This window comes from Vanessa atalanta, chromosome 7 (genome assembly GCF_905147765.1).
Source record: "Vanessa atalanta chromosome 7, ilVanAtal1.2, whole genome shotgun sequence".
Classification (NCBI taxonomy): Eukaryota; Metazoa; Arthropoda; class Insecta; order Lepidoptera; family Nymphalidae; genus Vanessa; species Vanessa atalanta.
The window spans coordinates 3,609,952-3,622,394 of NC_061877.1; the positions used below are offsets into that span (position 1 = coordinate 3,609,952).

The 12,443-nt window shown below is 31.0% G+C and overlaps 1 protein-coding gene across 1 annotated transcript in view; it reads right to left on the bottom strand.

The window, feature by feature from the left end:
• LOC125065308 overlaps nt 1-12,443 on the bottom strand; it is a 278,882-nt gene that overhangs the window by 5,758 nt on the left and 260,681 nt on the right. The window lies entirely within an intron of this gene.

Below are 12,443 nucleotides of genomic sequence, written 5' to 3' on the forward strand. Positions count from 1 at the left end.
ACTAATATGTTTAAAGATGATACTGATAACAATTGTGTCACAATAATAGAACGTCAGTTGATAAACATTTTGTAATACTTCGTAAATAGAGGTAGTTCAAGTGATTGTTTGGCGAAACTAAAATAATGATATGTATATCAAATATTATACATACAATAATATACAACATAGATTCTATTAATATTATCAAATATTTTTATATTATAAAAAAAAACTGGCAAGATTGTAACTGCTTAAAAAATATAAACATTAACATTAATTTATATATAATATTTCACAATAAAACCATAATGAATATAGATGTTTGTAAAATTGTACTCCATTTTAAGACGATATTCATAATTAATCTAGTTTTGTTTTTATTTTGTTTAAATTTCCGTGCAATTTTTTTTTGAAAAAAAAGTCTGTTTTTCAAGTTTTATTACTAAACGTTGAAACGAATAATCTGGTAACAGATAAAATACATTCCAAAAGAATGACATTATAATACCATCGCAATAAATCTATTTCCTCAATTTGTCTCATTCTTTAGATTTTACGCTATACTTAATAAAATAATGACGGATAAAGTTATTAACTGTCATGTTATTAAGGCTTTACGGCTTTAAATTGTGCGGCGAATGTTTAGTTTGACAATGCGGTCTCTCTTTTCTTAATAAATATGAAATTTCAAAGAAGAATTCTTAATATTGTTAAATAATTAATTAAACAACATTAATAAGTAAAGCCGTTGTTTACTATTAAGAAAATGCTTAACAACAATAATATACATAATAGGTGACATAAAAGGGTAAGTTCGTTCTAGTAAAGAGTTACCGTAAATTTGTATTTATATATTGCTTAATTAATCGACGCACGTCCGTCGTCCCCAACACTGGTTTTAAGCAGAGCCGGGTTATAAATCAGTCTCCGGCGCATTCCGGCACCGGAATGTGAACCGGCGACCTATCCCCAAACAATATCACTGAATCAATGACAGTCCAGCACTTTGTAAAATATTTGCCAAGGAACTTTCAACCTTATAACAATGAATGTAGAATTTATCCTTTTTTTTACATAATTGTAAAAGTATGTCATGATGCTGTTGTATTTATTATCGTACGGCTTTGTCGAAATCCAATTTAATGAACAAGAGTTTATAGTTGTGTCGGCGAATTATTTGCTTATTGTTCGTAAATTAAGGGCTTAAGTAAGTTTGTTGTTTTATTTTATTCTGTTGCTGGGCGATTCCAATAAATGTGATCGAAACGAACATAACCTTTAATAATAATGGAATATGAACTAAAATCGCGTGATTGTAAGATGCCTAATTCTGGTAAGCGGATGTGTCGTCGCGTGACAGAATTCATTTAAAATAATATCCGGCGATGCAGACAAATCGTCGGGTTTTGTTTTTATTTTTTTTCCCAAGTATTTTTACAAAACACAAACCTATTAAATACTTTCACATGCTGGTCGGAGAGTGCCGGTTTTACGAGAACATATGAATTCATATATGGAGTGGGATGTTATTTTATAACAAAGACATTTTTATTAAAATCCCTATTAAAATCTGCCGATAAGCGTCCGACTTTCGGAATGTTGGATTTTAGTCTAAGATTGCCAAGGAAATATTATAATTTTAGGCACTAGGAGTCTTTCTATCCGCACTTTGATAAATTAATGTCATCTTAATGCTTGATGTCTAGAAACAGTTACTAATTGCATTTGCTAATTTAAATTGTAAGTTAAGCTAACTTATTTTTTGTCTTCGCATTATTGTATTTTCTGAATATTGGCAAAATTGTCGAGTAGCCGACGGCGACTCATCAATCACGTCGAAGCAAAAACTAATCGGCCAGTGCCGCTTCGGGCACATCACCCCGAAAAAACGTAAAGCTATCCTGCATCGGTTCATTAAATATCCTTCCTTCTTTTGGTGCGGTAACGAAATTCTAAAATATTCTATAATAAATAAAGATAAAAAATCTGTAAGTATAAGGCTGTTATTGAAATATTTTTGTATTCGATTATATAAAAATTAACAAGAAAGTTTTGTTGTATATATGTGTTTATTTTATATTGATTACCTTAATTTTTTTTATTATATTTTGTTATTTATCTCAAAATTTTAGTTATTATTATAAAAGTAATCTCAATTAGCTTGCTTTGCTTTTTCGTGTCTGTCCGTTTATTCGCTTAATTCTTCAAAACTACTCGATTGATTTTGATGTGGTTTTTACTATTATTAAGATTATTTTAGAAGGTTTCAGTATAACGATATGTACTTCATATTAATAGTGTTTAAAGTGCTACAAGAGTGCATATAATAATTGTTCGGCCGTATTATATCGTGCAGATAATTAACTAAACATTATAAGAGACTATTGAGATTGATGACTTTCTCATAGATACCTAGAGGTCTATACCTAAGGTATGGACCTTAAGTATTTAAGTAATAAATACTGAGATCAACAGATAACATGCTAAACTTTTCGCTTAGCTAAACTACATAAATAAACCCAATTTAAAACCTCCAAACATGGTTAAAACACACGTAGTTGATGATAGCACCAATTATAACAGAGTATCCTTTTAAATTAATTTAGGACAAATTAATTTAAAAAAAAAACATAGACAATAAAGCAAGCTAACAAATTATGTACAATGTATTCCAGTTGCTGGAATGAGCTCTCAACCCCAGGGGATAGAGACAATGCATATGGAATGTAACCATTCAGTGCAATTTAAATTCGCTGAATGAAAGAGATACGAATATGATTATTCGTTTGTTTGAAAAAGAATCCGATAATCATTTGTGAAATGTATTTGAGTTGGAAAATTATTTCCAAAGTTTATCATAAAATATTTAGGCTTATAATCTTCACGTAATGATAAAAAACAATGAAATAAATGGCCTACGTATGAATAAACTGTTAACCAAATTAAATTTGTTTTTTTTTTTCGTTATGTTGGTAGATGGACGTGCAAATGGACCATAGACACTGGCACGGTAAGAAATATTAACCATTCCCTACATCGCCAATGCTTCGCCAACCTTGCGAACTACGATCTTATGTCCGTTGAGTCTGTAGTTGCACTGTATTAACATTGCTGTTTGATGTTGGAATATCTGATAAGTCGGTGACATCTATCCAGCGGAGCTTGCACAAAGCCCTACCGTATAGTAGCGAGAGAAGTCTATATATGTATATGTATCTACATAATAATCTATAAAACTGAAGATTTTAACTAAAAGTAAGAAATTTATGCTCAATACCGTTTATATTTGTCATCGCTTACGTAATATAATAATAAAAACGTGTGCTAATACAGACAAAATCAATAGACGTTGCGTGTAAATTATCGGTAAATTCAGTTGGAGGACGAACTAGGATTTTAAAAACAACCCTGACAATAATTTTAAGCAATACATTGAGCAGATATTAGAAGATATTTATTACCGTTGCGTGTCATATGTTGATTTTTATTATATTTGAAAAGACAGCGAACTATTTTTGATGTGTATTCGTAAATACAGCGTATCATATCTCTTTTATTTTTTAATTGAATTAAGATGGATCCTGTTAAAAATATATATATACAAAACATATAATAAGGACAAGATTATACATATTTAATAATAACTTCATATCATAACTCGATTGACTCTCATACGTGACGTATAAAATCAATTTTATATGATTTTTATATGAATATGTATGAAAAATAAAAGATAGTGACTGCTCCGTTTTTATGCCAGTTTGCCAAATCTTAAATGATTATAAGAATCTTCTTGAATACAACATATTTTATTCTAGTTTTGAATCACATTTAGTTTCATAATATTATCGAATTAATTGCTTCCCTTCAAATCCATCACAAGCAATTACCTACATAACAATACATTATAAATGAAAAGATTCCATCAATATCAATACACCCCAACAATTAAATAGGGTATCGACTCAAAAGCATACTTCACCCCCGTAAGAAATCTTTTAGCCTGCAATTACAGCACCCTGCTGACGTCGCGACGAGCCATCAACATCAGGCACGTTTTCTATCAGCAACGAACGGAGATTTCCATTTTCCTAAATGTTCGGGATCGACTCGAGTGATCAAGGCACGCGGTTGTAGAAAGTGGCATACAGTACAAGTTATAAGATGATAGATCTTTTTTATGGCATAAGTTCGCGGGCGAGCATAAGTGGTCACAACCGCCCATTGGCAATGGCACTGTAAGAAATATTAACCATTCCTTAGATCGCCAATGCGCCTCCAATCTTGGGAAGGCTTAAATAGCCCAATTACAGAATAATGTAATAATATATAGTAACACAGTAGGTTTACGGACATGACGCGGTAGTATTTTGATACTGACATTAATTTTGCACACAAAAATCAAGATAATATTTTAAAGTATGCGTTGTGACTCATCAATGTAGTGATGTAATTAGCAAAACCTGTTATATGATGATTTAAGAAAGAAAATAACGTTTAATAACTTCTTAAAATATTGAAAAGATTATTATTATTACAAATAAATTAAATTTAAAAGCGATTGTACTTCGCTTAACTAAATACCAATTGAGGACTTTTTATTTTGTACGTGTTCAAACATAATTATCAAAATTACAAAATCTATACTTGACATTTACTTATCACAAAAAATTAATACTTGACGTTACTCTGGGTGTTACATCAATGTCTCGTGGTACTCTACTTTGAAACCAGTTTTATCCAGTTATAATGCGTGGGCGTTAAACATAAAGATAATTTTTAATTGTCGATTATTAAATCGATTCCACGAGACAATATGTAGAAGGTGAAAGGTGACAGCCGATTATACGCCTGTCAGTTTATTTAATCACGCGTGTTAAAACAAGTTGCTGTAATCAGACACCTTCCAACGAATCAAGTAAAGCCATATTTTATTTTATTCAAACTGTTTGTTTTCAATGGTATTCTGATCTTATCCCAATCATATTGACAATCATTGAATAACCGTTGTTCGAAAATTTGACAAAAAGTAGTAAAAAAAGTTAGTGTTTAATTATTATTACTGAAGAATCAAAATTTGCCTCTATTGAAGTAACTAATTTAGTGAGTTAATGCTTGATAATATGATGGGCGATATCACCGCTGAAAAGAACTCTTCTACCATTTACTCGAAGGCTTTGTGCAAGTTCGTCTGGGGAATGACCACCCACTCATGAGATATTCTACAGGTAAAACTATTTATTCTTATTACATTCCCCTTTGAATAATTAAATTAAAGAAATATTTAAGAAGAAACTCCAATGCATATTTTAAGCCAGAACTCAACATTGTGAATATTGAAAAAAATTTAACCGCTCCTACTTGTAACTTGAGACAAAACATGTTTTCGGGTGAATAACGCTGGCCCGGATAGCGGGGGGTATTTATCGCGCGATAGTTCTTTTGTTCAATGCCTCTCGACACGAAACCTTTAGGGCTCCCTGTCATGAATCCGACATTTTGACCTCTAGACACGCGAGAACAAATTAATGAAAATGCAAATAGTACAATTTAATGATTTCATATTTTAAAGGTAACTATAATATACTTCCCAAGATTGTTTCATTATTCTGGCGTCCTTACATAAGACTGAGTTTCATAATCTATAGAAAAACTAACTGACCGCCCCGACTTCGCCAGGGTGAAATAAAATATTCACAATTACTGATTCTCATCTAAATCATGCACCCATTTTAATACACAAAAAAAAAACATCAAAATCGGTTCAACCGCTTAGGAGCAGTTTTATTATATGAACATACATATAAAGATAACGTCAGCGCCTTATATTATACCAGAGCAACTTTAATTTTTTTATTTTATAATATAAGCATAAATATTTGACTCCTTCTCATCTAAATCATGCACCCATTTTAATACACAAAAAAAAACATCAAAATCGGTTCAACCGCTTAGGAGCAGTTTTATTATATGAACATACATATAAAGATAACGTCAGCGCCTTATATTATACCAGAGCAACTTTAATTTTTTTATTTTATAATATAAGCATAAATATTTGACTCCTATATCAAAAACAATTGATTAAAAACTTATTCAGGAAGTTCATAATAATAACGTAGAAAGTTCCCCCTTACTTCATCGTTAATTTAACTTAAAAACGAGTTACTCGATTATCGTGTAATTTAACAGAAAATTAAATCCTTTCAAAATTTTGTTTCTCGTGAAGTTGTTAAAATGATAAATTTCTCGATGTATTTTTAGAAGGTAATCGGTAAAAAGGTACAACACAACATTTAAAAATTAACAACTTGTACAAAACCACATGCGCTTAAGACTACCACATCCTGTTGATGTGAAACACTTTTATTATTCGATATTGTTAAACATGGTTTTAATGTTTTTAACCTCTAGTTTTAACAAAAAAAATTTTTTTGTTTATTATTATTTAATCTGGTTTCACTAACGTTATTTTTAGAGGAGTTACGGCTTCCATCATTAAGGAGCAGACGCGTCTTTCGTCCGACGAATCAGTCGGTGAAGTGATTAAGATTTTAGCATTCCGCAATAGATAACGTAAGTAAAGCCGGATTAAATAATAATAATAATAGTTTTCACTAACGTTATTTTTAGAGGAGTTACGGCTTCCATCATTAAGGAGCAAACGCGTCTTTCGTCCGACGAATCAGTCGGCGAAGTTATTTAGATTTTAGCATTCCGCAATAAATAAGGTTAGTAAAGCCGGATTAAATAATAATAATAATAGTTTGACAACCCAAAGTAAAATATTACGACGAATTAGATTTCATATTCTTCACTTTAACAAACCTTCGCAAAGTAATCACCAGCTCTTTCATTAATCTCGAAGTTTCTTTTTTTATCTTATGATTAAATTAAATATAAGTACTAAATAAGAATTTAGAAGTTTGAGAAGCTGCGACATGCGATTTTTAACGCTTTTTTATATTAACTTCAATAGTACATACATAAACGTAGACAAATATATAAAAACGATTTTGAATAAATTATATTGCCATCAAATTTCATTCATGACACTTTTAATAGATTTGGGCATATGTATTATTTTGACACAAAATGAAATAAGAAAGGGGAAATATTACAATGATTGAATTGAATTATCTCCTGGGATCAAATTATAAGCACGATGGTACATATACCTTTACAAAGTTTCAATTTGATCCGACGAGCAATAACAAATACGAAGAAGTTCTTATTAGTTGGCTTACAATACAGATTAGTGCCTATTATTGTAGCTACATATAATCATACATTCATGTCACGAATAACAAAAGCGTGTAAAAATCATTTGGTTATCTTTAAAATAAGCCTAATATTATTTTATTTTATTTATTAAATGTGAATAAAGTGCATTGAAACATTTCGAAATTCCTGGTAATTACGTCATACGGCTTACGATCGCTTCGCACGAAATTATGTAAAATATACGTATAACATCTGTGTGTATTCGCTTTCTCTTTCTTGCATTTGAAAATTTGTTATTGCATCTCGTTTAATTGAAGTTATCACAGTAATCGCACATTAAGTTGCAAATGAAACGAAACGAAATGAATTTTAAAGGAAACGAGTTCATTTTTGTTTATTTCTGAATTCGTGTTTATTTTTAATATCATTAAAATTTAATCAACCTCGTACATTTAAGTCATATATAAAAAATCTCGTAGATTTTTATTTTAGTCTTAAACAACTCAGCTGAAGAGAAGAAAGCTGTGATAAATTTTTATGCCAATTTTTTTTAAACGTTTCTGTGTTTTACCTATCTCATGGTCTCTTTAATTTACATAAAATAAATCGAATTTTAGGATTCCAGGATAGCACATTGACCTGTTTATCTGATAATTATTAAAAAAAAACCCCTAAAGTAGCGATTGTTAATTATTCTCTACGTATAAGATATAGTATAGCTTCGTGGCGCTGGCTGGATATTTCATTTTCTAATATAAGATCTTATTATGCTTATAACAAATTGTTTTTAGTATACTTTTGTAGCCTATTGTGCGTATAGGACTTATGACGAGCCCGTCAAACAAGAATATGCAATTATTTTGGCTTTCTCATTCTTCAAACTGGAGCACATCAATACTAAGTATGTGTTCCAGTTGACAATACAATTTTTCTCAATATTGGTGGTGCATTGGCGATCTGAGAAATGGTTCAAATTTCTTGCAACGGCAATGTAAATGGTTGGAGACACCACCCACACATACATATCTTCTTATCGCCAGGGTTTGTCCAACTTATCACTAACATGGAAGTTTTATATATTATGGATAAACTGATTTTTAGTGGCCTGGGCACTGGTATTAATACATAATAATAGGCAAAAACGTTTTCTGCTTCTTATATATGTATTTTAAATTCTTGTATATATTACTGGTTGAAACCCGCGACTTAGCTCGCGTTTTAGGGATGGGTTGTCATGTATTAGGCAAAAAATGAAGCCTATATCCTTCCTTAGAGTTTAAGTTTTAATTTGGTTCACTGGTTTGGTAGTGAAAGAGTGACAGACAGACAGACAGAGTTACTTTCACATTTATAATATTAGTATAGATAGTTGTTGATATAGAATATATTTCAATACGTAGTCTTCTTTCCTTTCTTCCTTTAAATCTTCTCTCATTCATATAATTCTTAAATAATAAATTATATTAATAGTATATAAGATGAGACTTAAAAATAGTGACAATTTATTAACCAACCTCACGTAAAATACCATGAATGAATACTTTAGTGGCTTTAAACCTGTCCGACGGCTCCTCGTGGAGCCGGTAGCCGATACACGGATTAGTAAGTTTTAAAGCCTGTTTGGATTCAACAATTTGTATTTTATATCGGAAATAATGTATAAGGCTATAAAAAAATTAAATTTATAAATTACAATCCAATAGTTTCCAGTAGTAACTTAAGCAATTACCATATTAATACTTTTTTTTTAACTTTTTAGAGGTGTAACTTGTTTCTTTTTTTTGTAAGATTATTTATATTAATAATTTGATATTGGTAAAATATAAAAAATTAAATAAAATAAAAACAAATATTTTTACATGAAAAATTAACTTTTTCCCAAAACATCCAGTAACCCCGCACGAGGCAAGCCTGTATTACGGGTACCAACTACCGGTTGCAATTTCGTCGTTGGTAGAAATATTTCCGATATCTGATAGTAACTATTCACCACTGCTAAAGACAAAGCGCCGTATAAAATTTTAACCATTTCTTACATAACCAATGGATTAACCTTTTGATATGCTATGTCACTTGTACCTGTATTTACACTGGCTCACTCACCCTTCAAACCAGAACACAACAGTATTGAATATTGTTGATTGGCGATAGAATATATTATGAATGGGTGGTACTCAAACGGGTTTGCACAAAGCCCTACCATAAAAACAATAATTTCTTATTATTATTATACAGAGGAAAGTTTTCAACTCAAAAAACTATCTAACCAATAGATAATAGATATATTGCTGATATTATATTTTATTTATTAACATTGTTTCAGAACAAACAAAATCCATATGACATGTTTATATGTTGTACATTATATTTATCAGCCGTCAGTGCGGTGAAGAAATCTGTAGACTCTACATGTTGGTTCACTTTAAAATTATATCGCTTGAATTGCGACGTAAAATTACTGATGTCTTGACCTAATACAAACTAATTCATGGTGACATCTTCACCTGAATTAATCCAGCATATCAACTCATCAGTTCCTCGTACTTATTCCTAAACGTCGTATTAATTTTAAATGCTTAGTGATAAGTTGATGTAACTTCTTCAATAAATAAATAAAATAAATAAATATTATAAAACAAAATACTTCGCTCCGATTGTTTAGTAGCTTTTCTTTTTACTAACACAGACTCAGTCTTGACATGATGACAGAGTGATTCTTGAGGAAGGTTTAAGAGGATTATTCATTCAGATTTTGTGTAAAATGGCTTAAATATGACGACCATTGTCGAATATGTCTGAAAAATACACGCCGACAAAACAAATTCAATTTAAATGTTACTCGTTGTTCTCCGTATTCATGACTTATATATAGAGATTTATATATGCATAAATTGCAAACGACTTTGATACAGATGATTCTTATACAAAAACCGTAAAAATAATATCTGGCAATAAGAGTCGATACGAATCAATGCTATAAATCTATCGAACATAAATTACACGATTTGATGTTGTATATAACAATTTTGTATAACGGATATTGTGACCATTTGAATAAACGTTAGTAGCATCATTAGTAGAATCTTATTTACTAGTATAAACAAGATTAAAGAGCTTTGATCTCTTTGGTAGTCTATGAAAAGAAGACCAAGCTTTGAGTTCCTGGGTTCGAGCTCTAAGTTAGATTAGTTATATGTATTTAAGTGAGTATACACTTACGTGCCTCGGAAAACCATTAAAGCCATTGGTCCTGCGCCTGATTTCGCCCTTTCCGATCATATCCAATTTGCCAACCCATCAGATTATAACAGTGCACTTATGTTTATGCACAAACGTCTTGTCACAATAATAAGTCCCGGGGATGTCACTGGTCACTTTTAACAATAGACCATGACTTAAATTTGTCAAAAGGCTGTGTAATCTTGTTCCAAGAAAATTAAATTTACGAATTTATACTCAATGTAATAAACGAAGTAAAGTATTTAGTATATTTTAATTGCTTACAAAAAATACCGTTACGTTTGAATTTCTATCTTATTTACATATTAATTGTATTTTAAAATTTATAGCCTTCAGAATAAAATTTATTATAAAGCGTATAACCATGATCTAGTTGTAATAAAAATAGCTATTTTCGTTTCATTTAATTGTCCAACATGATTTACCTACGTCAATATCAAAATTTATTTTATTCGAATGAGCTTTTGAGCGCTAATGAATTTTTATTTTACGAAATAGTAATAAATGTAACTTGCTACTACTAATTCCGAATGTAAAAACTTGGTAGTAACAAATAAGGATATTATTCCTAATATTCTGGGCCGTAAAAAAACAGCTTCGGTTTTTACAAAAGCTGGATTTTCATGTGCTTAATTTGTGTTTATATTTCATCTCGTGCTCGGCAGTAAAGGAAAATATCGTGAGGAAACCTGCATGTGTCTAATTTAAATGAAATTCTGACACATGTGTATTCCATCAACCCGCAATGTAGCAGCATGGTGGCATATGCTCCAAACCTTCTCCTCATAGGAAGAGGAGGCCTTAGCCCAGCAGTGGGAAATTTACAGGCTGTTAATGTATGTAATGTATGGCCGAAAATATTATAAACACGCCTTACACGCTTAAACTAAATCGGCAAATCTAAAATATGCCAAACTATTGAAAACTATAGTATTTGCCTATTATTTGTCCTAAAATAAAGCCCACTAATTCTTAGCGTCCTTAAAGGTGGTAAAAGAAACTAAAATAACACCATTATATCCTAAACAAACACACAGATTGAATGATATTGCCATAATAAATCTTATACCTACAATATAATTTAATAAGCCAATTCACTATACAAGTCGGAAGCCACTATTAGATCTCGCTAATAACACATCACTGACCTCTATTACTCACACTATATCATCATTAGGGATCGTAATTCTCTAAAAATACACGGTGTGTGTTTGAAAATAATAAGGCTCTTCCTTGTTATAAAATAGTTATTATGTAACGCGATTCGTTAGAATTAACAATGGCGTTATTGATCTATAATAACATTCATTAGTGCTGGTAATAATTCTATCATTATTAATTCTGTATGATTTTATTTTAATGCAATTTAATTTGTTATATCATTTTCTTTTGTATTGAAATTGCTTATACTTGGAAGAACGATTTATGTAAAGGATTGGTCAATTAATTTCTAGTTGCTAGCTTTTAAAACTGCAGATAACGAGGTCCTTATTTCAATTAAAAGATATATTGTTTTTTTTTTTATTCTAAAGAATTATGCTCTTCTTAATTTTTACTTTATGGTGGTGTTTTTTTTTTTATGATATAAGTAGGTGGACGAACACCTGGCCAATTGATGGTAAGTGTTCACCGCCGCCCATAGACAATGGCACTGTAAGAAATTTTAACCATCACTACATCGCTAATGCGCCACCAACCTTGGGAACTAAGATGTTTTGTCCCTTGTGTCTGTAGTTACACTAACTCACTCTCCCTTTAAACTGGAACACAGCAATACTGAGCACTACTGTTTGGTGGGCTTACCGTATTCTACATCTACCTATTGAAATACTTTTTGTACACTACATGCCCAAACAAAGCATCTATATATTCGTTCAGCATAATAATAATCTCGGCTCTATGAGTCCCACCGACCGTAAATGTCCCACTGCTGGGATAAAGGCCTCCTCTCCCTTTGAGGAGAAGGTTTGGAGCATATTCCACCACGTTGCTCCAAT